Below are 12,466 nucleotides of genomic sequence, written 5' to 3'. Positions count from 1 at the left end.
ACGTCTCCGACTCAAGGAATATTTCCAACATACCTCTGAACAACATACTAATCCACAGAGACCTCCCTACCAACACTACAAAAAGAAGGATTCTAGGTGGACTTCTCCTGAAGGTGGAAACAGCAGACTGGACTTCTACATAGAGTGCTTCCGCCGACATGCACGGGCTAAAATTGTGGAAAAGCAGCATCACTTGCCCCATAACCTCAGCCATGCAGAACACAATGCCATCCACAGCCTCAGAAACAACTCTGACATCATAATCAAAAAGGCTGACAAAGTAGGTGCTGTTGTCATCATGAAAAGTTCGGAATATGAACAAGAGGCTGCTCGGCAGCTCTCCAACACCACTTTCTACAAGCCATTACTCTTTGATCCCACTGAGAGTTACCAAAAGCAACTACAGCATTTGCTCAAGAAACTCCCTGAAAAAGCACAAGATCAAATCCGCACAGACACACCTCTGGAACCCCGACCTGGGGTATTCTATCTACTACCCAAGATCCATAAACCTGGAAATCCTGGGCACCCCATCATCTCAGGCATTGGCACCCTGACAGCAGGATTGTCTGGCTATGTAGACTCCCTCCTCAGGCCCTACGCTACCAGCATTCCCAGCTACCTTCGAGACACCACTGACTTCCTGAGGAAACTACAATCCATTGGTGATCTTCCTGATAACACCATCCTGGCCACTATGGATGTAGAAGCCCTCTACACCAACATTCCACGCAAAGATGGACTACAAGCCGTCAAGAACACTATCCCCGATAATGTCACGGCTAACCTGGTGGCTGAACTTTGTGACTTTGTCCTTACCCATAACTATTTTACATTTGGGGACAATGTATACCTTCAGATCAGCGGCACTGCTATGGGTACCCAAATGGCCCCACAGTATGCCAACATTTTTATGGCTGATTTAGAACAACGCTTCCTCAACTCTCGTCCCCTAATGCCCCTACTCTACTTGCGCTATATTGATGACATCTTCATCATCTGCACCCATGGAAAAGAAGTCCTTGAGGAATTCCACCATGATTTCAACAATTTCCATCCCACCATCAACCTCAGCCTGGTCCAGTCCACACAAGAGATCCACTTCCTGGACACTACAGTGCTAATAAACGATGGTCACATAAACACCACCCTATACTGGAAACCTACTGACCGCTATTCCTACCTACATGCCTCCAACTTTCACCCTGACCACACCACACGATCCATCGTCTACAGCCAAGCTCTGCGATACAATCGCATTTGCTCCAACCCCACAGACGGAGACAGACACCTACAAGATCTCTATCAAGCATTTTTACAACTACAATACCCACCTGCGGAAGTGAAGAAACAGATTGACAGAGCCAGAAGAGTTCCCAGAAGTCTCCTACTACACGACAGGCCTAACAAAGAAAATAACAACGCCACTAGCCGTCACCTTCAGCCCCCAACTAAAACCCCTCCAATGCATTATTAAGGATCTACAACCTATCCTGAAGGATGACCCAACACTCTCACAAATCTTGGGATACAGGCCAGTCCTTGCCTACAGACAGGCCCCCAACCTGAAGCAAATACTTACCAGCAACCACATACCACACAACAGAACCACTAACCCAGGAACTTATCCTTGCATTTTGTATATTTTGTATATTTTGTATTATATAATAAGATCTTCTAAACTTTCCACAGTATGCACAAAAGCTTATGCTCAAATAAATTGGTTAGTCTCTAAGGTACCACAAGTACTCCTTTTCTTTTTGTGAATACAGAAGAGTAACACGGCTGTTACTCTGAAACCTGTCATATATATTGATGCTCTCTCCACGTTGTGCTTGGTAATGTATTGAAACCCAAAGATAGAATCATAGAATCATAGAATATCAGGGTTGGAAGGGACCTCAGGAGGTCATCTAGTCCAACCCCCTGCTCAAAGCAGGACCAATTCCCAGTTAAATAATCCCAGCCAGGGCTTTGTGTAGCCTGACCTTAAAAACTTCTAAGGAAGAAGATTCCACCACCTCCCTAGGCAACGCATTCCAGTGTTTCACCACCCTCCTAGTGAAAAAGTTTTTCCTAATATCCAACCTAAACCTTCCCCACTGCAACTTGAGACCATTACTCCTTGTCCTGTCCTCTTCTACCACTGAGAATAGTCTAGAACCATCCTCTTTGGAACCACCTCTCAGGGAGTTGAAAGCAGCTATCAAATCCCCCCTCATTCTTCTCTTCTGCAGGCTAAACAATCCCAGTTCCCTCAGCCTCTCCTCATAAGTCATGTGTTCCAGACCCCTAATCATTTTTGTTGCCCTTCGCTGGACTCTCTCCAATTTATCCACATCCTTCTTGTAGTATGGGGCCCAAAACTGGACACAGTACTCCAGATGAGGCCTCACCAATGTCGAATAGAGGGGAACGATCATGTCCCTCGATCTGCTCGCTATGCCCCTACTTATACAACCCATAATGCCATTGGCTTTTTTGGCAACAAGGGCACACTGCTGACTCATATCCAGCTTCTTGTCCACTGTCACCCCTAGGTCCTTTTCCATAGAACTGCTGCCGAGCCATTCGGTCCCTAGTCTGTAGCGGTGCATGGGATTCTTCCGTCCTAAGTGCAGGACCCTGCACTTATCCTTGTTGAACCTCATCAGATTTCTTTTGGCCCAATCCTCCAATTTGTCTAGGTAAGATAAGAGCTTTAAGTAACCAAATACTAGCTTAACCCTAAATAATCCTCTAACATTGAACAAAAACGGCTTAAGCTCCACAGAAAGAGCTGAGCATTCAAACCTGAAACCCATTTAGTCTGATGTTAGCTAGGAACCTGCTGATAATGCAAATTACACCCAGTTACCAGCCAGGCAGGCCCCACAGAGACCAGCTAGTCAGCCTAGGCTGGTCTGGCTGCTAGCCTGATACACATGCCTTGGCACTGATTCCCCGTGCCATCGCCCAGTTATAGCCTCCAGTGTTGCTGAAGCAATGTGAGGGACAGGGTGCGCCCTCCAGGAGATACCTCTGGGTAGCAGACCTTCCACCTGGCCTTACCGCTTCCCCCTGGATAGAGGGGTTGGAACAGCCCAGGAGTGTGTGTGTGTGTGCACGTGTGCATGGTGATACATCTGTGTGGCAAGGCTTCCTCATGGTCTGAGTGTTGTCCCTGCAGCCCTTGGAGGGAGGCTTGGGAAGTGCGATAACAGCAGAGGTAAGGTTATTCCCCTCACGATTTGCAGATCTCCCATCCTTCCTTTCCGTCTATTCTCTCTTCTACTCTTTTCCCAGTGCATCCTGGGACTTGTAGCTCATAGAGGCAAGGCTGCAGGAGTTACCTAGGAACAAATGCCAACACAAACGGAGGTAGCTATCAGCACCTAGCTGGATACAGCACTCGGGGCTTTTCCACTGGGGTGGGAATGACCGTGGGGGGAAATATTCCTGTGTAATGGGGTTTCCTCAGGGCTCTCCTGTTCCTGCTCCCTTCACTGCTCAGTCTGCACTAGGAGCCAGGTCCAGTACCCCACTGGTGTCCTGGGCAGCTCCTTAACTCCTCTGAGGGAGGTGCTCTGGGCGAGGTGCTCTGGGCAGAGTTTCTGCAGTCAATTGAGTTAACTCTACGAGTGTTGCAAAGCTAAGGAAAAAGCCAGGCACCTGCCAGGAGCATGTGTGACCAACCTAGGACAGGTCAGACATTGCCTTGGGGAGTTGTTCCCTTAGGGCCCTTTATCAACCCTGTGTATTCCTGACCAGGTGTCATGCCATGCCATCTCTTTCCTGTCTCAGGCATGGTTTTTCCTAGTTGCTTTTCAATTTGTAATCTGCAACCCCATTCCAGACAGATGAGTTTCAACCTTGCTGACAAACATATGTCTGTGTAATTATGCCGCTCGGGGGTGAATCTGCAGTTATACCAACCACCCTCCTGGTGTAGATGGCTCTATGTCAAAAGCAGGGCTTCTCGCATCAACATAGCTGCCCCCTCTTGGGGGGTGGAGTACCATTTGCATAAGCTCATCCATTCCTTGATTTCACAGTGTTGAGGAGGATGCAGGGCGAGTTATCCTGGGGGAGCAGCCGTGGGCAGAAGACTGTTTGTGGCAGTGCTGAGCACACTAAAGACAGAGCCTAGCAACATTATGCTCCCATGCAAGGGCTGTTCCTGTGCTCTTTTCTTCTATGGCTCTGACTCTAAGCCCTGCCTGACTCTCTGCAGTCCTAGTTCCACAGAGGAATTGTGTCGTTTTGGAGTTTCACTGGTGGCTTTCACCTGCCATGTGCTCAGCACACCTGGACCCAATCGGACATTTACCACTGTTGGATAGGATTCTGCTATGACTAGAGAAGGCTGAAACTTTAGGGGTTGGGGAGCATGGAAGCCAGAGCAGAACATCCAACGTTTCACATTTACCAAGCCCAAACCCTTCCGGTTTCCCATCTCTTTGGGGCAGAGGTGAACAAGAGCCACCTGTCTGAACTCTGAACCCTCATGCTCAGGATAAAATGGGGTTGGGATATGAATTAGCCCTGGGTTTTGATTTTGAAAATCTGGAGCCAAAACCACTTCCACCTCCACCTCCGCGTTAGATTTTGATTCTAACGCAGTTTGGGGCCCATCTCAGCTGGTGTAAGTCCACGGAGGTCCACTGATTTATGCCAGATGAGCATGTGGCCCTGCGTAGCTACATCACAGACAGAATGATGGTGATGAGCTAGTTTTGAACCTTCTGTTCCGTTTGGGTGCATGGCTCAGCATTCTCAGTGCAGTCACCATTTCCCTGTCCTCTTTTCCCTCCCTCCTCTTCCCACTTGAGTTCACATTTCCTGTCTTGGCAATTTCCTCCTCACCCTCTAGCAGATCATTTTAAAAACAGTTTCAAATACTTAAGTTATTGCTTCTTCAGTTGCAATTCTTCCTCTTTCCAGTAGCATAAACTGAATGAGCAAGAGGCATATCTAAGAGACACAAGTGTTTCTTATCTCAGAACATTTCTGATGTCTCACCTTGGGAAAAAGTCGTTAGAAAGGGAGATGTTACAACCAGGAAACACAAACTAGGAGCTTCACTGTGGAAAGTCATTCTGAGCAAAGCAGAACAGTGGATGAAGGAGGGATGTGGAAAAATTGGAACAAATTCAGCGAAGGGCAACAAAAATGATTAGGGGGTTGGAGCACATGACTTATGAGGAGAGGCTGAGGGAACTGGGATTGTTTAGTCTGCGAAAGAGAAGAATGAGGGGGGATTTGATAGCTGCTTTCAACTACCTGAAAGGGGGTTCTAAAGAGGATGGATCTAGACTGTTCTCAGTGATAGCTGATGACAGAAAAAGGAGTAATGGTCTCAAGTTGCAGTGGGGGAGGTCTAGGTTGGATATTAGGAAAAACTTTTTCACTAGGAGGGCGGTGAAGCACTGGAATGGGTTTCCTAGGGAGGTGGTGGAATCTCCATCCTTAGAGGTTTTTAAGGTCAGGCTTGACAAAGCCCTGGCTGGGATGATTTAACTGGGAATTGGTCCTGCTTCGAGCAGGGGGTTGGAGTAGATGACCTCCTGGGGTCCCTTCCAACCCTGATCTCCTATGATTCAGTTCTTAGTTACCTATAAAGGAACCTGTAGAGTCAGAGGTGTGTACTAGATGAGAAACAGAAACGTGGGCTGCGAGGAGGGACTTACGCTGATCACCGGATGGTCCCCTGGCTCCTGCTTTGCAAGGTGACTCTCCACAGGCTGCACTTTCTGCTAGTGAGAGCTTACAAAGCCATGCCAATTCACGGAGGAAAGGAAAAAGGAGGGGACCAAGACCCTGATTTAGAAAAGCAATCCCCGCATCCTACTCAAGTCAGTGAAGGCTCAGCACACGCATAAATGCTTTGCTGATTAGAGATGGCCCTCATCATATATTCAGGCGCTCTCCTGACTCTGGGCCGGAATCTGGGCAGGGAGGGGTAGGAGTGGCAGGGTTTAAAGAAAGCGCGAGCCCAGTACCGAGACGCGCAGTGACAGCGCCGCAGGAAAGGGCCGCTGCAGTAGCACTGCTGTGGTTTATGGACTGCTCTTTCCTTGGCACCTTCGTGTTGTGACGCTCTAGCCTCGCCCAGACACGTGCGCGAGAGGTCACTCAGCCCGGGTGCCTGCTCTGAAGGCAGAGCTTGTAGCAAAGCGACGACTCACTGGTGTGGCGCCTCCTGCTGGCAGCCTTGGGAATTAGCTCTTCCAGCCCAGAGCACCCCCTGCAGGCTGGTGTCTCGCCTGCCTTAGGGCCCCCATCTCCCTCCCGGACCCCAGTGCCCCTTACCCTGGGGTTCTGCCCCAGCAGCACCCCACACTCTGGGTCTCCCCTCCCTGGGAACCCCCAACCCTCTAAACCCACCTTGCCTCAGTGGCTACTGCCAGTCATCATCTAGCCCCCGCTCACTGGGGCAGACTGCAATGTCACGGCCAATCATCATTGGCAAGGGGTTAGGACCAGCTTATCTCTGGGCTGCCCCTCTGCAGCCCCAGGACCTTTTCATAGGCCTTCATCAAGGCCTCAGCCTGGGATTTTACCAGGCTGGAGCTCCCCAGCTCCCTCTGCCCTTTCCCAGCACTGCTCTACCTCAGGTACCTCGCTCCCACGCTAGAGTGAGACTCTTTCTCTCCTGGCCCCCAGCCCTCTTATAAGGGACAGCTGGGCCCTGATTGAGCTGGCCACACCCATGGTCAGCTTCTCACTCAGCTTTTTCCAGCCGCAGCCCTCTCCAGGGCTGCTTTTACTATTGGCTCCCCCAGGCAGCCCTCTCCCAGGGCTGTTTTAACCCCTTTGGGGCCAGAGCGGGGTGACCACCCCACTACAGAGCTGTCTTATTCTACAATAGAAAGGGAAGCCAACAATACAGAGGCGAAGAGTATCCCAGTTTCCAAGGCCAGAAGAAAACATTGTGATCATTTAGTCTGACCTCCTGTGTTATGTAGGCTAAACGACTCCCCAAACTGCAGACAGGATTCAAACCTGCACAGGGAAACCCCAGTGGATTTCAAGCCCAATGCCTTAAGCACTCAGCTAGGAAATGTACAGGTACAGCCACTTTTACTCTGTCCGCTAAGGAAGCAGAGAGATTTGCTTCCTTCACAACCACCACCATTGGAAGCAGGAACCATAACCCTACGCAACCAAGCCAAATTTGTCCTCCTTCCACCGGTGGAGTAGAAGGACCTCATCAGTGCAACTCCACCTCAACTCCAGCATCATGACGGTGAAAAATGCAGCAAAAAATATTTTTCCTCTTTCCTGATTTTCCAGTGTTGAGACTTTGGTGGAGGTAAATGGCAGGCACTCTGCTGAAACCTAGTAAATAAGTGCTTGCTCTTTGTAATCCTCCCGATTCTTTGTTGAAAGGTGAAGATCATTGTCAATCACTTTCCCAGCTTTGTTTGTTTTTCTTTCTATATAAGCAGATTTAATAACATCACAAACACTTGGCTCAGCTTCACAGTATTAAATGGTGCTCTCAGACTGTGCACAGGAACAAGATTCTTGCTATTTCTTTTATTCTTCATGTTGGTTACAAGTAGCAGCTGTTGTCTTGTGCGATCTGTAGTACTGACTATTTTGCTCCGCATCCATTTGTATTGAGATTGTTATATGCAGCTATGTAATTATTCTCCACTGTCCTAGGTAGATGGAATGTAATTGTTTCAATTGTATTCTACATACTGTGACAGGGCCAGACCAGATGGCTATAGGAGAGTAATAGAAGGCAGATATATTAGCCCCAGGTTAAGTAGGTCCCTTTTCCCTGGGTAAGGTAACAGGGAAGGTTCCAGAACAATCAGGAACCTTCTGGAGACAATTAAGACAGGCTGATTAGAACACCTGCAGCCAATCAAGAAGCTCCTAGAATCAATTACGGCAGGCTAATCAGGGCACCTGGGTTTTAAAAAGGAGCTCACTTCAGTTTGCGCTGTGCATGTGAGGAGCTGGGAGTAAGAGGCACTAGGAGCTGAGAGAGAGAACACGGACTGTTGGAGGACTGAGGTGTACAAGCATTATCAGACACCAGGAGGAAGGTCCTATGTTGAGGATAAAGAAGGGGTTGGGAGGAGGCCATGGGGAAGTAGCCCAGGGAGTTGTAGCTGTCACACAGCTGTTCCAGGAGGCACTCTAGACAGCTGCATTCCGCAGGGCCCTGGGCTGGAACCCGGAGTAGAGGGTGGGCCCGGGTTCCCCCCAAACCTCCCAACTCCTGGTCAGACAGAGGAGGAGTCGACCTGGACTGTGAATTCAGAAAAACGGCCAAGCTGAGGGCTGCCGTGAAGCTCCAAGGTGAGCAAATCTGCCAATAAGCGCAAGACCCACCAAAGTAGAGCAGGAACTTTGTCACAGTACACACTTTTCATCATCCTTTATTCAATTTCAACAATCTGAAAGGCTGCTGGAGATGATTCTGGTTTGTGTTAGCCCTAATAGCAGAGTTCAGCGATAGTGGTGAAATCTCCCTCATTGTGTTTCGTTTGTTACAAACTGATGGGAACATGTGAGACAGCAACAAATGAAGGCACCTTGTTTCTCAATGCTTCCTTGTTTCCCTTCCTTTCCTAACTGTTGCTGAATCTTCAAAAACCCACAGAAGGCACTTTCTCTGCATGCAATACTGAGTGGTAATGAAATGTAACACTGTATGAAAACTGTGTCTATAGCATTATAGAAAATCACATGTACGACTAATTACATTTCATGCATGCAACTTCCATTCAATGTTTTGAAAATTCAGCCCTCTATCACTTTGAATTCCAAAATAATTTCCCAGAGGGCTATATTGATGGCCCTTTCATTATCCCAGCCAAGGAGTAGCATTTCTCTGAGCCTGAACAAAATTATAGTCATAAGTTAGCCACACAAATCTGGGGAAATTCTTTAGAAGACAATCACTGAGATTCCTTGCAGTGGCACATATTATAAGGGAAACATTGAAGTAAATTCCCTGTAACACTGTTCCTCTCTCCCCCACACTGTCTATTCTATTAACACGTCTATCTCCTTTTTATGTGATGAAGGAAATAAACTCTGACCAAATTGAATCATATTCTATCAGTCAGTCTGTCACTGAGGCTAAGGACAGGTGTTCAATGTGCTTTTAAATATGCTGAAACTTAATAAGCAAGTTCAAGGGTGTTATACACATTAAGTGTGAATAATAATATTGAAATAGCACCTTTAGTTAAGATGCTTATGTAAATAAGGAATGTTCAAATAAAAATCTTTATGCTATTTTTTGATCAATTGAAATGAAACACCAACAGAAAGTATTTTAAAAACATATGGCTGCTCTTTTCCATATACTTACTTATGGATGTGAATGTTAAAGACCAAGAAATGTGGGCTATTAATTTCTTTTTTTAAAAAACAACTTGTTTTTCATTCAGTTCTGTAAACTGATTGCACTCACACCACTGGCAGACAATCATGCTGCAGATTTTCAGTGCAAGAGAAGGTCTCTTGTTTTAACTATTGTAGATTGTATCTGCTCTAAATGCATTAGTGATAGGGTATGTTTCTACATGCAGGCAGGAGAATGCTGAGGAGTACAGGGGCATCTGTTTGAGTATCATTAAGGTATTTAGACACAGACCCATTTCCAAAGTCCTCACACAGACAGGAGGCCCTTTTGAGGTGGCCAAATCAAAGCCCCTTTTCCTTTTGCTCCCTTATGGCCTGCAGAGCAAAGACAGGGGTGAGGGAAGGAATTTGGGTTTCATCAGATTGTGTCTTGATTATACCTGTGCAGCTGCATTGTCATCAGTGAGGATGTCTGGGTAACCCAGGGCAGAACCTGAAGGGAATTTATGTGCACTGGAGTGTTACATACAGAGTGTTTATTACAAATGATTAAATACCAGCCAGAAAGAACAGGACTGATTTTTAGATCCCAGAGTGATTTTGAAGGGCTGGCAGTTTGGAAAAACAAACACAAACATTGTCACTTGTAAACTGATCTGAAAATTAGTGAATCAAAGTAATCCCTATGTTTGTAGAGAATGATTCACCAGGCCAGTGCTTCACATTGACAGAAACATCAGAGGGTATGGCCAACTCACAGATACCCAGGATGAGATATTCCAGACAACACATGGCACATAGGGATTGTAATGGTGAAAACGTTATCAGGAAGTATGCTGGTATTTCTGACTGTGACAGCGTAGCATCATTCACACTGGTATCTGCTGGCTTTCAGCCATGCTTGAGATTCTACAAACATGACTGTCTGTCCTTGAATTTACTCACTAGCAACTACACACCGCACAACAAAAACACTAACCCAGGAACCAAACCCTGCAGCAAATCCCGGTTTCAACTCTGTCTGCATATCTATTCAAGGGACGCATCACAGGACCTAAGCACATCAGTCACACCATCAAGGACTCGTTCACCTGCACATCTACCAATGTGATATATGCCATCATGTGCCAGCAATGCCCCTCTGCCATGTACATTGGCCAAACTGGACAGTCTCTATGCAAAAAAATAAATGGACACAAATCTGACATCAGGAATTACAACATTCAAAAACCAGTAGGAGAACACTTCAATCTCCCTGGTCACTCAGTTACAGACTTAAAACTGGCAATTCTTCAACAAAATAACTTCAAAGACAGACTCCAACGTGAAACTGCAGAACTGGAATTAATTTGAAAACTGGACACTATCAAATTAGGCCTGCATAAATGCTGGGAGTAGATGGGTCATTACAAAACCTAATTTCCCCCTACTGTTACTCATACCTTCTTGTCAACTGTTTGAAATGGGCCACCCCCATTACCACTAACAAAGTGATTTTTCCTCCCTTGGTATCCTACTGTTAATTGAATTGTCTTGTTAGACTGACCTCTCACTTGGTAAGGCAACTCCCATCTTTTCATGTACTATATATATATATATATATATATATATATATATATATATATATATATATATATATATAGCTGCTACTGCATTTTCCACTCCATGCATCTGATGAAGTGGGTTCTAGCTTATGCCCAAATAAATTTGTTAGTCTGTAAGGTGCCACAAGGACTCCTCATTGTTTTTGCTTGAATTTACTGTGTCCTGGAAGCAGTAATTTCAGGACTGGTATCATATATCTGTAAATATTGCCAGGTAGTACTTACAGACACACTTGGGCCCTGGGTTATACCTCCAAGAGCCTCCAGCGGGCCTGGCTCTGCTCTCAGGAAATGGGCACAAACACAGACTTTGTAGGAAGAATGACCCATGTACCAGAGGAGCTCTCTTTTCTGATGCAGAACGTACACAGTTGCTACTTGCCAAAGCTGAATCACATATGCTGAGATTGTGGAGCTCTGTGTGTGTGTGTAAAAAAAAGGAAACTAAAAAGCAGGGCAAAAGCATTTTCTGCAAACTATAACATGGTGTAATTTGTATAATTACATGTGGTCACATGCTGACCTTTCAGTGCCCTCAACAGCAAAAATTCGTGTTTGAACACTTTTAAAAGATTCATCAGTTAAGTAAAATCTCACTTGAAAAATAAAAGCTGATTGTGTGGAATAAAAGCCTTATCACCAAACTGTGTGTGTGTGTGTTTCCTGGTTTTTCAGAAGAGAAACAAAGTGTCCAAATAAGCACCAGCCAGATTACGGGACTGCCCCACATGCAGGAAGAGGCCATTTAACACATTTTTACCCTAACAGTAACCATTCTGGGGCAGGGGCATCTGACATGCTCCCTCCACACCAGGATCCAGCGAGGAAGATTAAGCTGAGTGCACAGGCCTTTGAGATGTGCAGCCCCAAGAAGCCCTCTAGCCCAGTCCCTGTTGGGAACAATTTCCAAAGATCCAGCAACTCTCATGATTTAGCCCCGAGGTGAGGCGTCAGCCTGGGAAACTTCACCCCCTCTCCCTCCCTTTCCCTTTCCCCACTCACTATCCCAGACCTCAGAAACTTTCATCAAAAGAGGTACATGCCCATAAAGAGTCTCAGTTTTGATGAGCTGCCAAACAATTTAGGTGACGACTTGCTGATCAGCTCCAGATACAGCACACCCTGACACCAGCTTGCTCTGTTGACAATATGGTAGGGTTACCCCATTATAAGCAGAGTGAAAAATGAGGCAAAGTTAATGTGTTTTGTTCTTCACAACATAATGATGAAAAATGGTCAAAGAAAACTAATCTAAACTTAATGCTGATTAAGCTGCAAACAAAATACAAAAAATTACAATGAAAAACATGGTACAGTAACTTTATCTTGGTAAAATTCTGTTTGCAAATTAGACTTTTGGATAGTCAGCATTTAATTAATTGCAACTACATTTTAAGCCCTGTTCTAATAAATGCCAGTAAAATCACTGGAAACCCTTAGGAAATTGTGATTAGCTCATAACCAATATTATGCTGTGTAAATAAAGATAGGCATTATCAGATCAAGCACTGTGGGTTAAGATGAAATCTCAAGGTCAATACCACATTTAC

Source organism: Lepidochelys kempii, chromosome 6 (assembly GCF_965140265.1).
Source record: "Lepidochelys kempii isolate rLepKem1 chromosome 6, rLepKem1.hap2, whole genome shotgun sequence".
NCBI lineage: Eukaryota > Metazoa > Chordata > Testudines > Cheloniidae > Lepidochelys > Lepidochelys kempii.
Note: the sequence above shows the minus strand (reverse complement) of the source record.